A 6487-nucleotide genomic window follows, 5' to 3' on the forward strand; every position below is an offset into this window, starting at 1 on the left:
ATAAGGGTCATGAATCCACTCATTGTGGTGGGCCTAATGGGCAGCCCATTATTTCAAACATATGGGTAATCCTTACATTTAAAATAAGTAAGATGGGCCTCACATCTTGGCCCAAGCATGGATTCATTTTAAATGGGCAAGTACGGGCCCAACTACTTGAGTATTTGGCTCATAAAATCCATCACAATGGCATTATAATATAGGCCCCAAAGGTCCAATGGGCCTAGAAAAAACCAACAAATAACTAAGAAGACTAGTTTAATAAAACTTAATTAGAATGAACCTTAAATATGCACTAATTGAGCCCAAAATATAACTAAAAATAGGGCAAGATATGTGTAATAATATTCCCAAATTTGGTGGACCATGCTACCCTAAAATATCCATTTATTGGCAGCAACCATGGGCCTATTGCTAAAATTCCAGCCCTCCCACAATCTGGTATTACTGGAAATTCAAAAATTAATTAAATTATATATTTATTTTAGTTCTTAGTGACCCATACATATCACAGGGGGGTCCACCAGATGAAGGGATTAGATGGAACACATAAATCATATGGGCCATGCTACTAGACTGGACGTCCAGCAGCAGCCCAATGGGCTGGCATCCCATGTGTAGGCAGCCATATGGGCCTAGGTATTTGGCCCAAAAACTAATCCAATGGCCAGCAACTGAGTAAAGCGCTAATTACCCCAAAACAACTACTTAAGGAAAGATTAGCACAGAAAATTCCAAGGTCGTTACAATCTACCCCCCTTAAAGAAAATTTCGTCCTCGAAATTCATACCTTCATATAAGCCTCAAGGATCAGAGGGTAGGTCTTCCTGACCTCAGCTTCAGATTCCCAAGTAGCCTCTTCCACACCATGATGCGTCCATAGCACCTTCACAAGAGGGATAACCTTGCTACGCAATACCTGCTCCTTCCTGTCGAGAATACGCGTCGGTCGCAGTACATAAGTGGCATCCTCACTCAACTGCACTTTCTCCCAACTGATAATATGCGAAGGATCAGGAACGTACTTCTTCAGCATAGAAACATGAAATACGTTATGCACGCCCACAAGAGGTGTGGGCAAAGCAAGGCGGTATGCTACCGCTCCCACTCGATCCAGAACTTGAAATGGACCAATAAATCTCGGCGTCAGCTTTCCCTTCTTACCGAACCGCAGAACTCCCTTCATAGGAGAGACCTTCAGAAAAACATGGTCTCCCACTACAAACTCAAGCGGTCGACGCCTCGTATCAGCATAACTCTTCTGCCTACTCTGCGCTGTCAGAAGTCGACGTCGAATGATGTCAACCTTCTCTGAAGTCACCTGCACCAACTCCGGGCCAAGCAAACTACGCTCACCAATTTCTGCCCAACAATGTGGTGCTCTGCACGGGCGACCATACAACGCCTCATAGGGAGCCATGCCGATACTCGCCTAGAAACTATTATTATACGCGAACTCTGCATACTGAAGACAATCATCCCAACTGTCTTTGAAATCCAAAACACAAGCTCACAACATATCTTCCAGGACTTGATTCACGCGCTCCGTTTGCCCTTCTGTTTGCGGATGAAACGCGGTGCTGAACTTCAGTTTCACACCCATTGCTTCCTGGATGTACAACGGTTAATAGGATGTCATCGGTAAGTTTGGTACCCTAGATTCAAACAGTAGCGTCCATACATGGTGAACATACATTGGACAATCGGGTTACTTGACGAACTCGACTAGCACGAGCGCACGTTGAATTGAACGACATAGAGTGCGCAAACACTCCGCGTGGCCAAACCACTGCCGCCAACTCTAATACGGCTCGGGTTCGTCTAATACGTCCTACGTGGCGAAAGCAATCTCAACCACGAACATAGGGTCAATTACCGATTTCCTGGACTAAAGCATAGTCCCAAACATCTTACACTACTACAGATATTCATATGGAATGTAAAACAATAATGGAACAACAACTCCAATCATGGTACATACGCATCTGAAGAATATCAACTTAACATAAATGTAAGCATAGGTAATGCTTGAATTTAAATAACTTGGAATGTAACTGCATAAAGGAAATCATGCGCATCAATAGGAGTATTGAGAATCACTTCTCAACGCCCACGATAAGTGTAATAAGTTACACTTTAGATCATTCATGCATTTCTACAAACACTTAGCATACATGGAACAACATACATGACGGATGTTGGAATACATGCACTTAGACAATTCCTTTTACCAAGGAGTCGTCATACATGCATCTAGCATACATACATGACAAATAATCATGGCAATCATAAGTGCATATTTTATACGTATACGGTACTTTATAAATACACATAGAATACACAAATCTCAATATAGCACATGCATATCAGGAAAGCAATGTAAACACAACATTTGGCATGTGAAATCTCATCCATAACAAGAATAAATCACTAACTGGGATTGAAAGCCTTGAAAACCATAACCTATACACTTAAAGTCCGCACCTTAAGCAAAGAAAGAACCACCGAACTGATTTAGACGAGTTGTCTTCGTCAACGGCGCTAGAATACCCTAAAACAAGGATAGAAATGAGATACAACAACTCCAAAACTAATCTAAGCTCTAACACAGGTTAGGGTTAGGTTAACTTACCCCAAAGGAACTCAGAACCGTCAGAAGAACGATTCAAAGTGAAGGTTCAAAGATGAAGAAGAACAAGGAAGAATCCAAGATGATTCACCAACTTATCTCTCTCACTTCCTCTCTCTTTTCCACTCTTTTTCCAAGCTAGGGTTAGAGAAAATTCGTATGGAAAAGAGAGCTAGGGTTTAAGGACTATAAATAGGCCTATTCTTGATGAAAATAACCCTAGGGACAAGGTATACTTAGGTTATAACCAAAGTAAGCCTTTCTCGATCCAACGAAGCACTTCTGGTGGGCCTATAACCACGAAAGGTCGGACTTAAGCTCATTGACCATGGATCTAGGTCAAGCTGAGTTTTCATACCGACCGGCTCTTCAGATCAGCCGTGGCGGACCACACTCAATTCAACGGTCACGGAATCTCGATCAGGTCCACAAGCACTAGGATATGCCTGGGCCAACTATCCTGATCAGAGGGTGAAATTGGGTCAGAATCCAACGGTCAGATAGCTTAAAATCGTCGCGCAAGCGACACGACTCAGATTTCATAAAAACATATTAAATATCCAACCGTTCTCACACTCTTCACTCCGAGCACAAGCAAATCGACCCAGAAAGTCACATGAACTTGATTGTCGAGGTGATAGTCAAGCCCAACTCGGTGACCGCAACAGCCTAAGATCATCCCCATCGGACTTTCGACGCGCGGTCCAGGTCCGATCCAGATCTTCCAAAAATTCCCCAGAACAACTGGATTTAGCGATGGATCCCAGATTTCAGAGTAACGTAGCGCTCACTAATCTACACGTTTAGAGCCATGCAGATACAATTTAAAGTGATTGATGCGGATTTCACAAGCAATCGAGTAAAGCGCTAATTACCCCAAAACAACTACTTAAGGAAAGATTAACACAAAAATTCCAAGGTCGTTACACTGTACCATTCTCGATCATGGCTGATAGTTCAATTTGGTTTGTAAGATCTCGACCCCACCATCCCGGAGGTAGGCCTCAACCATCAACCCAGACCTCCTTGGACCCCGACTACTTGAAGATGCTGGACGCCCCAGCCTGGGGGGCCACTCTAGGCCACACCACGGACGATACAGGGGCCCGTTGGCCCTGAAATTTTGTATGTTGGTACTTCCATGGATGGGCCACACCTCCAAAAAATTTCATGATTTTTGGATAATTATAAGTATTTTAATTTATTTAAATAAAACAGTCTGTTTAGAAAATCTGATTGTCCTGGACGTCCCAACGTGGTGGGCCGGTCCAGCCCTTACCATGGTGTGTACAGGGGTCCATTGGACCCAAAAAAATTTTAGGTGGGTCCTAACAAGGGCGGGCCACCTCCCTATAAATTTTCATAATTTTTGAATGCCCAAAAGTATTTTAATTAAATTCAGAATTACAGTCTGTCCTGGGTGAAATGTTGCTGGAATTATAACTGTCCCTATGTTTGGGACCATATGCGGTGGGCCTAAACTTGTCCAAACCCTTGAAAAACTAGTGGGAAGGTTGGTACTAATCATGGAAAGTAAGTGGGGTCCACTGGAGTGGCCCACTTATTCCAGAAACTCAGGTAAAAATGTTCATTTCGAACTTATAGTGTTGCTGAACAGTCCAGAAATGTTTGGACAGTTAGCCTACTTTGGCCCATCCCATGGGTCTCAATCATGGGTGAAGTGGTGTAGGCCCCATTCCACATTAAAGTGGGGTCCATGCACTACAAAATTTCCAAAGAAATTTGGGAGACAAGGGCATGCAAACAGATCCAAACATTAACTCAAAATCCATGCTCAAACTGAGCCTGAAATCTGGACAACAACACATGTTGTCATATTTCATCCCATATAAATTAATCCAAGGGCTTATTGCCCTGATTCATCAAGTGGGGTCCACCTTAATGGGTTGGAAAATTTTTAGATCTATTAGTACATTAAAATCTCCATTAAAAATCAAGTTTGGAGGCCACCCAACCCATGCATGCATGGTGGGCTGGACGTCCAACAAGGTGGGCTTGGACGTCCCATCTCCCTGATGGATCTAAGATGTTGCTGACCTTCTTAGTGGGTCATACATCATCAAAAATAAATAGAAGAAAAAGGTGAAAAAGGGAGAGAGAAGGAGAGTGATCCGGCCATTGGTGGAAGGTCCCGCCACTAATGGACCTTCCACACTACAATCCATGTCATCCACTATGTACATATGTTACATGCAGGCTACTATACATCAAGAAAAGTTATTGGAGGGTGGGGACACCTTTCCCCACTATGCATGCAAAGGCCTAAATGGCCTAGGAGATGCTAGAATGAAGAGGAAGTACATCATGGTGGGTCCATGGAGAATGGCCCACCATGGAAGAAAAGAGTAAGATCTAGGCCCATGGCCTTCATCCTAAGAGCCATGTAGGACCTCCACCATGGATTGGTGGGTCCTACACGCTTCCATACATACAAGAAAAAGAAATAAAAGAGAAGAAAGGGAGAAGAAGCTAAGAAGAGCACCCACCTCCAAGGATGATCACCAAACTTTCACACTAAGATTCTCTAGCTCCAAGGGAAAAGGATCAATGGTGGAGATGGGGTTTCAAGGGTTAGATGGTGGGGGATTAAGGAAGAAAGGAGCTGGAAAATGGAGGGAGCTTGGGGATGTTTTTGGCAATGGAGGGAGGGAATGAGAGAATGAGAGGGAGAGGAGAGAAATTGCTAGAAGAGAGAGAGAGAGAGAGAGAGAGAGAGAGAGAGAGAGAGAGAGTCATCATGAGTTCTCTCTCCTAGGATAGGCAAATCCATCATAATGCTAGGGTGATATAAACAATGCTTATAGACTCATAGGCTTAGAGTAGGGATGGGTAATGTGTGGGTAGTGGGTGGTGTAGAAGATGGGGTTTAGGTAGTGTGTATGTGGTGTGTGCTGGAACTTGTGCAAAAAGGGAGTGGGGCCACATGCACTACCCCCAAGTGGGCCACATGATCATGATTAAGGGCTAGAAATGAGATGCACACAACTTATGATCTATACATCGGATGGACGCACAAGACGCGGCGTCGGAATCGTAACGACGAAGTGGACACGATGGCATAGGTTTCGGTCTGATTCGAGTCGGGTCAACATGATCGAACTCAAGGATGACCGCAAACACTACCCGAAGGTCACACATCATCAGGATTCGACCGGTAGGACCGCGAGACCAAGATGAACGAGATGCATACTCACACACACATATGCACACAGGAAAATTCGGGACTGGTCTCACAACCCTCCCCACTAACAAGGAAATTTTATCCTCGAAATTGCCAAAACCGGAACAAAAAAATGCATAAACATCATCAAATATATATATATATATGTCTCAATCATCAATAACAAGAGAAGGTAATACAAGAAATACAAGCAATCAATCGGATGCACGATGTGGGTTTAACACATATGTCACAGTGGGTTTCCACCGTCCATATAGCTGGATGGTGTGGATATAAAATATATACATCACGTGGGGTCCACGTGTATGGGCGATGTGGATTACAACACATCCATCTAGGGGGGCCGGCAGAGGCATAGTGTGGATGAAATCCATACCTCAGATGGGTTACGTCCAGATGGACGGACGATATAGATAGAACACATATGCCATGTGAGTCCCCACACAGGTGGATGGTTGGGATGAAACACATACCTCATCATCAGACCCACAGAACTTGTTGACGTCAAAACAACAGCTATATAGCTAGTGGGTTCCACTGTCCACAGATGGACGGTGGATAAAACACATATGAGGGTGCGTCCCACGTATACGTGGTGGGTCCCACTTGAAATCTAGATCTATCTCATTCTCTTTGTAATGCCATAAAACAACCTC

Source organism: Magnolia sinica, unplaced genomic scaffold (assembly GCF_029962835.1).
Source record: "Magnolia sinica isolate HGM2019 unplaced genomic scaffold, MsV1 ctg224, whole genome shotgun sequence".
NCBI classification, from domain to species: domain Eukaryota; kingdom Viridiplantae; phylum Streptophyta; class Magnoliopsida; order Magnoliales; family Magnoliaceae; genus Magnolia; species Magnolia sinica.